At 46.7% G+C, this 12,393-nt stretch overlaps 1 long non-coding RNA gene across 1 annotated transcript; it reads left to right on the top strand.

Annotated features, from left to right (window-relative positions):
• Positions 1–2,003: 2,003 nt before the first annotated feature.
• Positions 2,004–12,288, top strand: LOC117502190. The gene is made up of 3 exons (XR_004558217.1): positions 2,004–2,157; positions 8,090–8,092; positions 12,242–12,288. It is a non-coding gene; the product is annotated as an uncharacterized LOC117502190 (long non-coding RNA).
• Positions 12,289–12,393: the final 105 nt, after the last annotated feature.

The raw sequence follows: 12,393 nt of genomic DNA, 5'->3' as shown, positions 1-12,393 counted from the left end.
TTGCTAAAGCTTATAGTTGGGCCTGGATCAGGTGACCCTAGACCATCCTTAGTTATGCTGCTATGTCTTAGACTGTCTGGGGGGTTCCCATGATTCACTGAGTGTTTCTTTCTCTTTTTGCTCTGTATGCACCACTCTGCATTTAATCATTAGTGATTGTATCTCTGCTCCCTTTCACAGCAGGTCTTTTACCTGATTCTCATCCTTCAGCCCCAACCAGTCCCACCAGAAGACTGCCCCTCCCTGAGCCTGGTTCTGCTGGAGCTTTCTTCCTGTAAAAGGGAGTTTTTCCTTCCCACTGTCGCCAAGTGCTTGCTCACAGGGGGTCGTTTTGACAGTGGGGTTTTTCTGTAATTATTGTATGGCTTTGCCTTGCATATAAAGTGCCTTGGGGCAACTGTTTGTTGTGATTTGGTGCTATATAAATGAAATTGATTTGATTTGATTTGATTGATGGTGCCATCACAGATGTGTAAGTTGCCCATGGCCATGGCCACTAACATACCCCCATACCATCACAGAGATGCTGGCTTTTGAACTTTGTACTGTAACAGTCTGGATGGCCTTTTTCCCTCTTTTGGTCCGGAGGACACAATGCCCATGATTTCCAAAAAACAATTTGAATGTGGACTCATCAGACCACCGCACATTTTCAACTTTGTGTCCTGTCCATTTCAAATGAGCTCGGGCCAGAGAAGGCAGCGGCATTTCTGGATTGTGTTGATGTATGGCTTTTGCTTTGCATGGTAGAGTTTTAACTTGCACTTGTAGCAATGAACTGTGTTAACTGAAGTGTTCCTGAGCCCATGCGGTAAGATCCTTTACACAATGATGTTGGTTTTTAATGCAGTGCTGCTTGAGGGATCAAAGGTCACGGACATGCAATGTTGGTTTTCGGCCTTGCTGCTTACATGTAGAAAGTTCTCCAGATTCTCTGAATCTTCTGATTATTTTATGGACTGTAGATGATGAAATCCCTTATTCACTGCATTTGAACGTTGATAAACATTGTTCTTAAACTTTTGGACTATTTTTTCACACAGTTGTTCACAAAGTGGTGATCCTCGCCACATCTTTGCTTGTGAATGGCTGAGACTCTTGGGGATGCTCCTTTTATACCCAGTCATGATACTCACAATTAGTGTCCTCATTTCCCAAATGCTTATTGAGTGTTGTTAGAAGGAAAGGTGATGTAACACAGTGGTAAACATACCACTGTCCCAGCTTTTTTTTGGCACAATGTGGTGCAGCTCGTCCCATGGAACACAGCTGTTGGCACTGTGTTCCTGCTCGAAAGACACAGTCGTGTGCACGAATCATAGCCCTGGGATCGTGCACGCCTGCCCATCACTGCGATTTGCAAATCGCATTCTGTTTTTATTTACATTTCACACAATGTCCCAACTTCATTGGAATTGGGGTTGTATAAGGTCCTAGTTGACAGTGCATGTCAGAGCACAAACCAAGCATGAAGTCAAAAGAATTGTCTGTAGACCTCTGAGACAGGATTGTCTTGAGGCACAAATCAGGGGAGGGGTCAGAAACATTTTTGCTGCTTTGAAGGTCTCAACACAGTGGTCTCCATCATCCGTAAATGGAAAAAGTTTGGATCCACCAGGACGCTTCCTAGAGTTGGCTGCCTGTCTAAACAGCAATCCCGGAAGAAGGTCCTTAGTCAGACAGGTGACCAAGAACCTGATGGTCACTCTGTCAGAGCTCCACCATTCCTCTGTGGAAAGGAGAACCTTCGACAAGAAGGTTTGCAGCAATCCACCAATCAGGCCTGTATGGTAGAGTGGCCAGACAGAACCACTCCTTAGTAAAAGGCACATGGCAGCCCACCTGGAGTTTGCCAAAAGCACCTGAAGGACTCTCAGACCATGAGAAACAAACTTCTCTGATTTGATCAGACAAAGACTGAACTCTTTGGCGTGAATGCCATCCATCATGTTTGGAGGAAACCAGGCACCATCCCTACAGTGAAGCATGGTGGTGGCATCATGCTGTGGGGATGTTTTTCAGCAGCAGGAACTAGAAGACCAGTCAGGATTGAGAGAAAGATGAATGCAGCAATGTACAGAGACATCCTGGATGAAAACCTGCTCCAGAACGCTCTTGACCTCAGACTCGGGCGACAGATCATCTTTTAGTAGGACAGTGACTCTAAGCACACAGGCAAGATATCAAAGGAGTAGCTTCATAATAACTCTGTGAATGTCCTTGAGTGGCCCAGCCAGAGCCCAGACCTGAATCTGATTGAACATCTGTAGAGAGATCTGAAAATGGCTGTGCACCGAAACTCCCCATCCAACCTGATGGAGTTGAGAGGTGCTGCAAAGAGGAATGGGCAAAACTGCCCAAAGATAGGTGGACCAAGCTTGTGGCATTTTCTAAAAGAAGACTTTAAGCTGCAATTCCTGCCAAATGTGCATCAAGAAAATACGAGGTCTGTTAGAAAAGTATTGGACCTTTTTATTTTTTGCAAAAACCATATGGATTTGAATCATGTGTGATTGCATCAGCCAAGCTTGAACCTTCGTGCGCATGTGTGAGTTTTTTTCACGCCTGTCGGTTGCGTCATTCGCCTGTGAGCAGGCTTTGTGTGAGCAGTGGTCCACCCTTCTCGTCGGATTTTTATTGTGAATAAATGTCTGAACGATTTGGAGCTTTGCTGCATCAATTTTTTCCAGAAACTGTGAGAGACCTCCAGGTGGACACCATTCGGAAAATTCTGTCGGCTTTCAGCAACGATTTTATGGGGATTACACAGATTAAGGAGTGCTCCAGCCGGTTTAAAGACCGCCCACAGCTGCTGATAGCGCGGCGCACTCCAAGCGATGATTGACAGGCTGACACCCCACTGAAACAACCAGATCATTTCCAATGTGAAGACTTTGTTGAGCCGGGACATCAACCGACTTCCACAAAAAAGTCAGAAGACGTGGACATCAGCACTTTTTCGGCACATTCCACTGTTACAGGAGTCTTTTTCATGGAAAGAGAAGTGGAGGGATGCATCACCGTGCTGCTCATGGCGCGGACAAAACCACCTCCGTGTTGGTCTCACAGGACGGCTTTCAGATGGATTTCAGATGGATTTCAGCTGTCAGTTGCTTTTCAGTCGTGTGAATATCCAAGAAATTATGCATGAGCTGGACATGCCACAACAGGTCCTGTGAGGCTTCATCACTGCGTTGCCTTGCGCCATGCGGAAACGTCCCGACGCGCCGAATTCCTCCGCACGTCTGTCTCAATGTGCCGAAAAAGTGCTGATGTCCACGTCTTCCACAATTTCTGTGCTAGTCAGACGACGTCCCAGATCAACACAGCGTCCAGTTTAGAAATGAACGGCACATTCCACTGTTACACGAGTTTTTGACATGGAAAGAGGAGCGGAGGAATTCCGCGCGTCGTGGCGGAGCCGCATGGTGCAAAGCAACACCGTGATGAAACCTCACAGTACATGTTGGGGCATGTCCAGCTCATGCACAATTTCTTGGATAGTCACACGATTGAAAAGCCACCGACAGCCGTCTGAAATCCATCTGAAAGCCATCCTGTGAGACCAACACGGAGATGGTTTTGTATGCGCCATGAGCGGCACGGTGGCTCATCCTTCTGCTTCTCTTTCCATGAAAAAAACTCAAGTAACAGTAGAATGTGCCGAAAAAGTGCTGATGTCCACGTCTTCTGCCTTTTTTGTGGAAGTCAGACGATGTCCCGGATCAACAAACCCTTCACGTTGGAAATGATCTGGTTGTTTCAGCGGGGTGTCAGCCTGTCGATTGGTGCTCGGAGTGCACCGTGCTCTCAGCAGCTGTGGGTGGTCTTTAAACCGGCTGGTGCACTCCTTAATCTGTGTAATCCCCATAAAATCATCGCTGAAAGCCAACAGAATTTTCCGAATGGTGTCCACCTGGAGGTCTCTCACAGTTTCTGGAAAAAAATTGATGCAGCAAAGCTCAAAATCGTTCAGACATTTATTCGCAATAAAAATCCGATGAGAGGGGTGGACCAGTGCTCACACAAAGCCTGCTCACAGGCGAATGACGCAACCGACAGGCGTGAAAAAACTCATGCATGTGCATGAAGGTTCAAGCTTGGCTGATGCAATCACATGTGATTCAAATCCATATGGTTTTTGCAAAAAATAAAAAGGTCCGATACTTTTCTAACAGACCTCATATTAAGCAAAAGGCTTGAAATACTTGCGTGCATTTCCAACCTACCATCCCTGGTTCTCAAGACCAGGCACCTAAGTGGCTCTACTGTACTCTATTCTACTCTTCCTTTTTTAGATATTTAGGTGTACCTTAGTATACACTAGTAGAGTTCTACCTTAGAATTGGATTATATTATAGAAGACCTACCTTACTGAATTTTCACGTGATTTCATTGTTTTTTTTTTAAATAAATTAGCAAAAATTTAAAAATAAGTTTTTTAATGCTTGAGGGAAAAAATAATTTAGTCTGTAACATAACAAAATGTGCAAAATTGCAGCACTATGAATACTTTCTGGATACACTGTATGTGTGTCTTTTGGCGATCTGTCACTGAAATTTCACATAAAAAAAAAAAAAAATCATTTTCTAGGCCACCATGAGGCTGTGTGACGCAACAGTCAAATGTTGCACTGTGCACAGTTTCTCCAATTACAGCAACAGAAACCTGTAAGTCCCTCAGAGTTGTCATGGGTGTCTTGGCAACTCATTAGGCTCCTTTTTGTGTGGTCACTCAGTTTTTGTGAACTGCCTACCCCAGTATAACTTTTCCTCCAGCCGTCACAACCAGCTATATGTGCAGCTACAGCTACAGTACAATTTTAACTTATTTTGGATGTTTTCTTCTGTGGCTTCCCCCTTTTTTAATTGAATGATTCTTGTCCTCTCTCTGAGATGGAATTTAATGAACAATGGGTTCTTGTTACTCTTATATTCAATGATGATGCCTGATCTGAGCCCACAGGTGGTGAACACAATTGAAATTGGCATCATATGTTGACTTCATCTAAAAACTAATTGAATAAATAAAATATTATTGGATGAGTACTCCCTGGCATTTTTGACTTTGAGGGCTCCCTTACATACAGCATGGTGGAAACAGTGGATAGTATGTTGGCAAAGCTAATGGTGTGGCAGGTCACAAGTAAAGCATGGCCTCCCCTTCTCTACAGTACTTTAGAGAAGTCCCAGCCAGTGTTGTGTGTTTGTTTTTTCCTTGGTGTCTGAGGTTTACCCCACTCACTGACAGTGACTGTTGAGAGCACACAACATATTATTTTGGGACCATTTTGGGAGCAATGGGCATAATCACACATCATGTTCAGGAAGACACAAAACTACAACCGTTCAGAGATATTATGTATGTGTTGTACCTGAATAACCACAAACCGCAAAGAGTACAGTTTGCAATTTTTAATGTCACCATTATGCTTCCAAAGTTTGTCTCTTAGCTGTCCATCGTGTCCGTTGATGACTCTTATTCCAAAGGGGGTGGGGGTTGGGGGAGGGGAAGGGTCAATGTTGTTGCCGTTGATGCCACCTCATGTGGCTATGGAGGCCGATTTTGGAGCTGCACACTCTTCCACAGATGGAGCAGGCATGTCCTGATGTTTGAGAGGAGTTTTCTTCTGCCTGCTGGTGTCATTGTGCACATCTTGTGGTCCTCCTTTCAATAAAGATGTTGTTTATTTGCTCAGTAGCTTTCTTGCAGGTCTTTCTCCAGGTTTGTCTATTAGCAGCTAGGTGCTCGAAGTGACCAGGGTTGATGTTGCAACATCTCAGGAGTTCTTTCGTATAGTCCTGGTAGAGCCTCTTCTGGCCACCAGGAGCCCGCTTTGACTCTAGTAGTTGCCTGTAGAGGACTTGACGTGGGAGACGGTATCCAGTCATGCGGATGGTGTGGCCAACCCAGCGTAGATGTCTGTTGGCCAAAGCTGCCTCCATGCTGATGGTGCCAGTCATACTCAGGATGTCAGTGTGGGGGATCCGGTCTTCCCAGGTCAGATTGAGTATTTTTTGTAGACATCTGATGTGAAACATCTCCAGACTTTTTATATGGCGTCTGTATGGGGTCCATGTTTCTGCCCCATACAGCAAGGTGGAGACACAGACTGCATTGTAGAAGGCAACTTCAGATTTTTGTTTCCAAACACTCTTTTCTGGAGGCGGCCAAAAACAGATGAGGCTTTATTAATCCGATTATGTATTTCATTGTCAAGACAAGTGTCAGCAGAAACTGTGGAGCCTAGATAAGTGAAATGGGGAACAATGCTGAGGGGACTTCCATTGATATGAAAGCTAGCAGGTGAGGGAGATGCAGTGCAAAGTGAGCCATGACCTCAGTTTTTTTGGTGTTAACCTGAAGACAAAAGGATTGGTATAAAGCTGAGATGGTGTCCAGAGCGTGCTGCATAGACTCTGGGCTATGTGCCAGGATAGCACAATCGTCTGCATACTGGAGTTCATGAATGTGCTATGTTGATGTCTTTGTGTGAGCCTGGAGCCATCTGATGTTAAAGAGGCTACCGTGGAGGTGGTATTCCAGGTCCACACCATGTTTGTACTGCAGGGCATGGTGGAGCAAGTGGGTGACTGCTGAGAGAAAGAGATTGAAAAGTACTAGTGCCAGGACACAGCCTTGCTTCACCTCGACATTGACAGTGAAGGGCTCAGACTGGAGTCCTCCCATGACAACTCTGGCTTGCATTCCATCGTGTAGTTGCTTTAAGATAGAGAGGAACTTGGGTGGCACACCGAGTTTGTGGAGTTGTTTCCAAAGCATGCCACGATTTATGGTGTCAAATGCTTTGCTGAGGTCGATAAATGCAACGTAAAGGTCTCTGTGCTGCTCTCTACGTTTTCAAGTAGTTGCCGCAGAACAAATATCATATCAGTTGTGGATCTGGACTTTCAGAAGCCACACTGCATTTCAGGTAGAGTACATTCTGAGATGTACTCCACCAGCCAAGACAACATGATTTTTGCGAGTACTTTGCCTGCTGTGGAGAGGAGGGATATTCCGCGACTGCTTCCACAGTCTGCTCTGTCCCCTTTCTGCTTGTAGAGGGCAATGATGTTAGCATCCTTCCAGTCCTGGGGTACTATCTCAGATTTACAAATTTGGGTGATTAGAAGGTGTACACGGCGTGTGAGGAGATAACCTCCATGTTTGAACACTTCTGCCGGGATACCATCAGGTCCTGAGCTTTTGTTGCTTTTTAAGCTACTGATGGTCTTGGATGTTTCACTGAAGTCAGGAGGGGTGTCTAAGTGTTGCATCTGAGGCATAACTGGCGCCTTGTCAAGGATGTTGGGATCTGCAGGGTTGGTGTGATTAAGTAGGATTCAAAGTGATTTGCCCAGCGGTCAAGGATCTCTTGGCGGTCTTTGAGAAGATTGTCTCCAGCAGCAGTTCGGACAGGGGTGAATATCTGCTTCCTTGGACCATATAAGGCTTTTGATGGCATTGTAGAAGCCGTGAGTGTCATTGCAATCAGCAAGGTGTTGAATTCTCTTTTGCTTTTCCAGCCACCAGGTGTCTTCCATGGTCCTCAGTGCCAGTTGTGCTTTGGCTCTAGCCTTAGCGAAGTTAGATTTTAAGCTGGGGCATTGTGGGTTAGAAAGTAGAGCTTTGTGAGCCTGCTGTTTTTCTTGTAGACAGTGTGGATATGAAAGGAATTGTTGTCAAACCAGTCTTGATGCTGTTGGGTCTTGGTGCCTAGGGCTTTTGATGCGCAGAGTGGATAGCTCCAGATGAACTGGCCAGTCATTGGCATCAATGTCCTCCTGGATATGGGAAAGGTTGCAGGCAAGGTGACGTCAGAGGTTGGCAATGATGTCTGGGTTGGAGAGAGCTGCAGTGTTCAGTCTTTTCTTTGGGCCGTCTTAGAGCGACAAGGAGGACTGTTCAGGTGTAGTTTGGATCTGACCATGCGGTGGTCAGTCCAGCACTCTGCCCCGCGCATGGCTCTGGTGATCGTCACGTCCTGTCTGTCTCTTTGGCGGACAATGATGGTAGTCCAGGAGATGCCAGTGCTTAGATCTGCTGTGTTGCCAGGTGGTTTTGAGATGTTTCTTCATCTGGAAGCTGGTATTGTTAATGAGCAGCTGGTGTTCTGCACAGAGGGATAGCAGCCAATGCCCATTGCTGTTCATTTTCCCTACCCCATGCTGTCCAATGACCTTGTTCCAGATTAGATGTTCAGTACCCACTCTAGCATTGAAGTCACCATAAGGAGGAGTTTGTCTGTAGCAGGGATTTTCTGGATGACTGCATCAAGGCTCCTGTAGAAGTCTTCTTTCAGTGTGATATCTGTGTCCAGGGTTGGTGCATAAGCGATGATGATGGTGACTGCTGAGTGAAAGCTGCTGAGTTGATGCGCTGCCCCATCCCGCAACACAACGACCGTCACTCCACTGCCTCCTGTGTGCATGATTTGACTAGGCACTCCCAGCCACGTCCTTGGTCTGTGCCTGCCGCCATTCCACATCGCCACAGGGCTTTGGAGGGGGAGCTTGGGGGGTGGGGTAGACAGGAAAGGGAATGGATGGAACAAGGAGCTTGCGCAAGAGAAGAGATTAGGGTGAGGGTAGGGGTGCGCAGTCCTTACTCCCAGCATTCTTCTTGCAGTGGAACTGCAAGGAACTCATGACGACCTTCACTCTGGTTTGAGCTGCAGAGGAATGCCAGTAATCCAGTCTGCTGGGTTCCGCCTATTGCCTGTCCCCAGCTGCAGTTTTGTGTTCAGGGTTTACTCCCCTAGCCTTCATCCGCCTTCCCAGCCATTGTGGTACGTCATTACTGTTGCCATTCTCCGCCTAGTCCGCGTTTGAGGTCTTTGCTATTTACCCATAGCTGGGACAGGGTTGACTGGCAGCAGGGCGCATCCACACTAGAGCGGGCCTGCATGCCGCGTCTCTGGGGCCCCCTGCTAATCTGAGATCCATACAGCTTTTGCCTGGACCCGCAAGGTACCAGTTACCGTGTGTGGCCACAAGGAGGTGTGTACGGGTCTTGGCAATGGAGAGGGCTGCTGTACCGGCAGAGGAGACTACGCACTTGGCTTCCTCTTTTCGCCTCCCCGCCTGGGGAGGTGGCTAGCCGGTGGCCGTAGCTGAAAGCAGAAAGCAGCAAGCAGAAGTGACATGCAGCATGCACTGACCTGCACTACCCAGCATGCACTAACCTGCAAGCACTCGTTCTACTTCACACCTACTGCACGGACGCATCACATGCCCGTGTGTTACACATACACACCAAAGTTTGTACTTCATGAAGAGTATGACAACATTATGATGAGTTACGTAACCACATTTTGTGATTCAAATTAATCTGGAAAGTGACCTTCGTATTTGCACCACATTTTTTTTAATGTTACAGCTTTAGTCCTAAGGGATGAAATAATTTTTTTTTTTCCCCTCAAATTCTAAACACAACACCCCACAATGACAATGTGAAAAAGTATTCTTTTGAAAATGTTGCAAATTTATTAAAAATAAAAATAAGAACTCACATGTAGATAAGTGTTCACATCCTTTGCCATGAAAGTCAAAATTGAGCTCAGGTGCCTCTGTTTTCACTGATCATCCTTGTTTCTAAACTTAATTGTAGACCATCTGGGGTAAATTCAATTGGTGGACATGATTTGGAAAGACAGTTGACAGTGCATGTCAGAGCACAAACCAAGCATGAAGTCGAAGGAACTGCCTGTAGACCTCTGAAACAGGATTGTCTTGAGGCACAAATCTGGAGAAGGGTACAGAAACATTTCTGCTGCTTTGAAGGTCCCAATGAGCACAGTGGCCTCCATCATCCATAAACTGAAGAAGTTCAGATTCACCAGGACTCTTCCTAGAGGTGGCCGCCCATCTAAACTGAACATCCATGGGTGTTAGGGTTAGGGTTAGGGTTAGGGTTAGGGTTAACCACTCCAGCAACGCCGACACTACGGCTCACACGGCTGGAGCCAGAGGAGAAGAGAGGGAACAAAAAGAAAATACCCCAAACCCCCCCCTCCCCTCCCGGGTGCAGAGGTCACCTGGGAAACGCCCAGCACAACCTAACTGCACCACTCCAGCAACGCCGACACTACGGCTCACACGGCTGGAGTAAGAGGAGAAGAGAGGGCACAACAAAAGACAAAACAAAAAAAAAAGAAAGAACAAACAACAACCCAAATACCCCCCCATGACCCCCCAGGGGACCGTCCCATCAAACCCTGGGAGGTGAAACTGAAAAAATAAAATAAAAGAAAGACTAACAGACTGACATAAGGTTGCTCGGGTCCTTTTTTTTTTTTTTTTTTTTTTTTTTTGGCCAGAACTGCAGGGTCACGACCCCAGACACTAAATAGTGAAAAACAAAAATAAAATCCCACACAAAAACCAACTCAAAAAACACCCACACAAAATGAACTAACACAAAACAAATAAGTGACGTTATACCGTTAAGCTCAAACAAATCGAACACACCTGTTCTAACTTAAGGCTTAACGGTAATATGACTAAGTCACCAAAAGAGGGAGCCAAAGTGCTAAAATGAAAAAAAACCCCTTTGGTGACAGAAAACAAACGAGCTGCATCTCCGTGCGCAGCTGTGTGCAACACACAACCAAAATGTGCTCAACTAAATAACGCCGGGAGTGATACAACAGACGCAGTAGTTATCTTTATCCGGGGAGGAAACGGGGGCTACAACTGTAACACAGGAAGCTCAGCGACCCGTGCCACAGAGCTCCGCCGTGCGAGGGCACCCATCACAGACACACTCTGCAGCTCCGTTTAAACCTCTTATCCGGTCGGAGCGTGACGCGAAGCCGTCACCAGTCACACTCCACCACGACCACGGATAAGGCACAACACAGGAACACGGCTGCAAGAGAGCACAAATCAGTATTCAGTAAGGGTCTCAAACACGCACCATCCGGGCGGAGAGCACCCGCAACTGATCCGGATAACTACTGACGTCTGCTGCCGCCTTCCCGGCGCGGTTACCGTCTCTGCTACCGTTGGGTCCGTGATGTTAGGCCAGAGACTACTGTTATGTGTCGGACGCAGCTCGGAGAACCGACCAGCGTTTGAAGGACCCCAGTATGAATAAGCAGAGCACGGTACAAAGGCTAACTGAATTTAATACATAACAGTGATACAAAACATAACAAAAGAAAGTGCGGTCTGGCGTGGTGCGCTCCCAGCAGCGCTAACAGTCCGGTGCCAGAAGCTGTTCGGACCCAAGGACCCCGCCGACAACCCCCCAGGTGGCCGCAACAAACCGAGTCTGTGAAAGAAGGAACCATTATGTGAGTCCACACTCTACACACAGAGAGAACACTTAAAGGTGTACAAACAGCAAACACTTCCTGGCTTGATTACTAATCAGCTTCCCAACCTGCAGGCATGGAACATCCAGTTCACAAAACTCCACTGCAGTGGAAGCCGATACATGACTAACATACAGCTCAATATAAAAAGGTGTGAGGGACACCACATTTACTGACTGTATAAATGTTAGTCACAAAATCTAACGTACCTCAGGAAGTGTGCTGACGAGCGTGAGACCTCACCCCCTCCTCTTCACAGACTGTGCATCAAACCCTGGACGTTCTCTGCATCCACTGATGATGAGATGGCTCCCGAGACGACGATCTCACCCGTCTGGTCACAAGGTCGAGTCTCTGGCAAATACACACTGTATACTCCAGTCTTAAATGCCACCATGTTCCAATCCATATAGATGCACCTCAGCTGTGAGTCCTGATGAGCCGCAGGTGATCAGGGTGAGGTCCTGATAACCTCAGCAACACAGCCACTCAGTCCCAAATGCAAGCCACCTGGAAGGAAAAAACAAAAGACAGAAACAAAAAGGCAGCCAGGCCCCCCAGCCATACAACAGGCACATGGAGTTTGCCAAAAGGCAAGTGAAGGACACTCAGAGTCAGACCATCAAAAACAAAATTTTGTAGTCTGAGACAAAGATTTAACTCTTTGGCATGAATGCCATGCATCATGCTTGGAGGAAACCAGGCGCCATCTCTACAGTGAAGCATGGTGGTGGCAGCATCATGCTGTGGGGATGTTTTCTGCAGCAAGAACTGGGAGACTAGTCAGGATTGAGGGAAAGATGAATGCAGCAATGTACAGAGACATCCTGGATGAAAACCTGCTCCAGAGCGCTCCTGACCTCAGACTGGAGTGATGGTTCATCTTTCAGCCAGACAATGACACTAAGCACACAGCCAAGATATCAAAGGAGTGGCTTCAGGACAACTCTGTGAATGTCCTTGATTGGCCCAACCAGAGTCCTGACCTGAATCTGACTGAACATTTCTGGACTTGTGAATATGTACGTGATTTTAATTTTTTTTTTTTATATATATATTTAAGAAATTTGCA

Source organism: Thalassophryne amazonica, chromosome 20 (assembly GCF_902500255.1).
Source record: "Thalassophryne amazonica chromosome 20, fThaAma1.1, whole genome shotgun sequence".
Lineage (NCBI taxonomy): Eukaryota > Metazoa > Chordata > Actinopteri > Batrachoidiformes > Batrachoididae > Thalassophryne > Thalassophryne amazonica.
The sequence above is the reverse complement of the archived record's forward strand: the minus strand, read 5'-3'. Positions and strand labels throughout refer to the sequence as shown.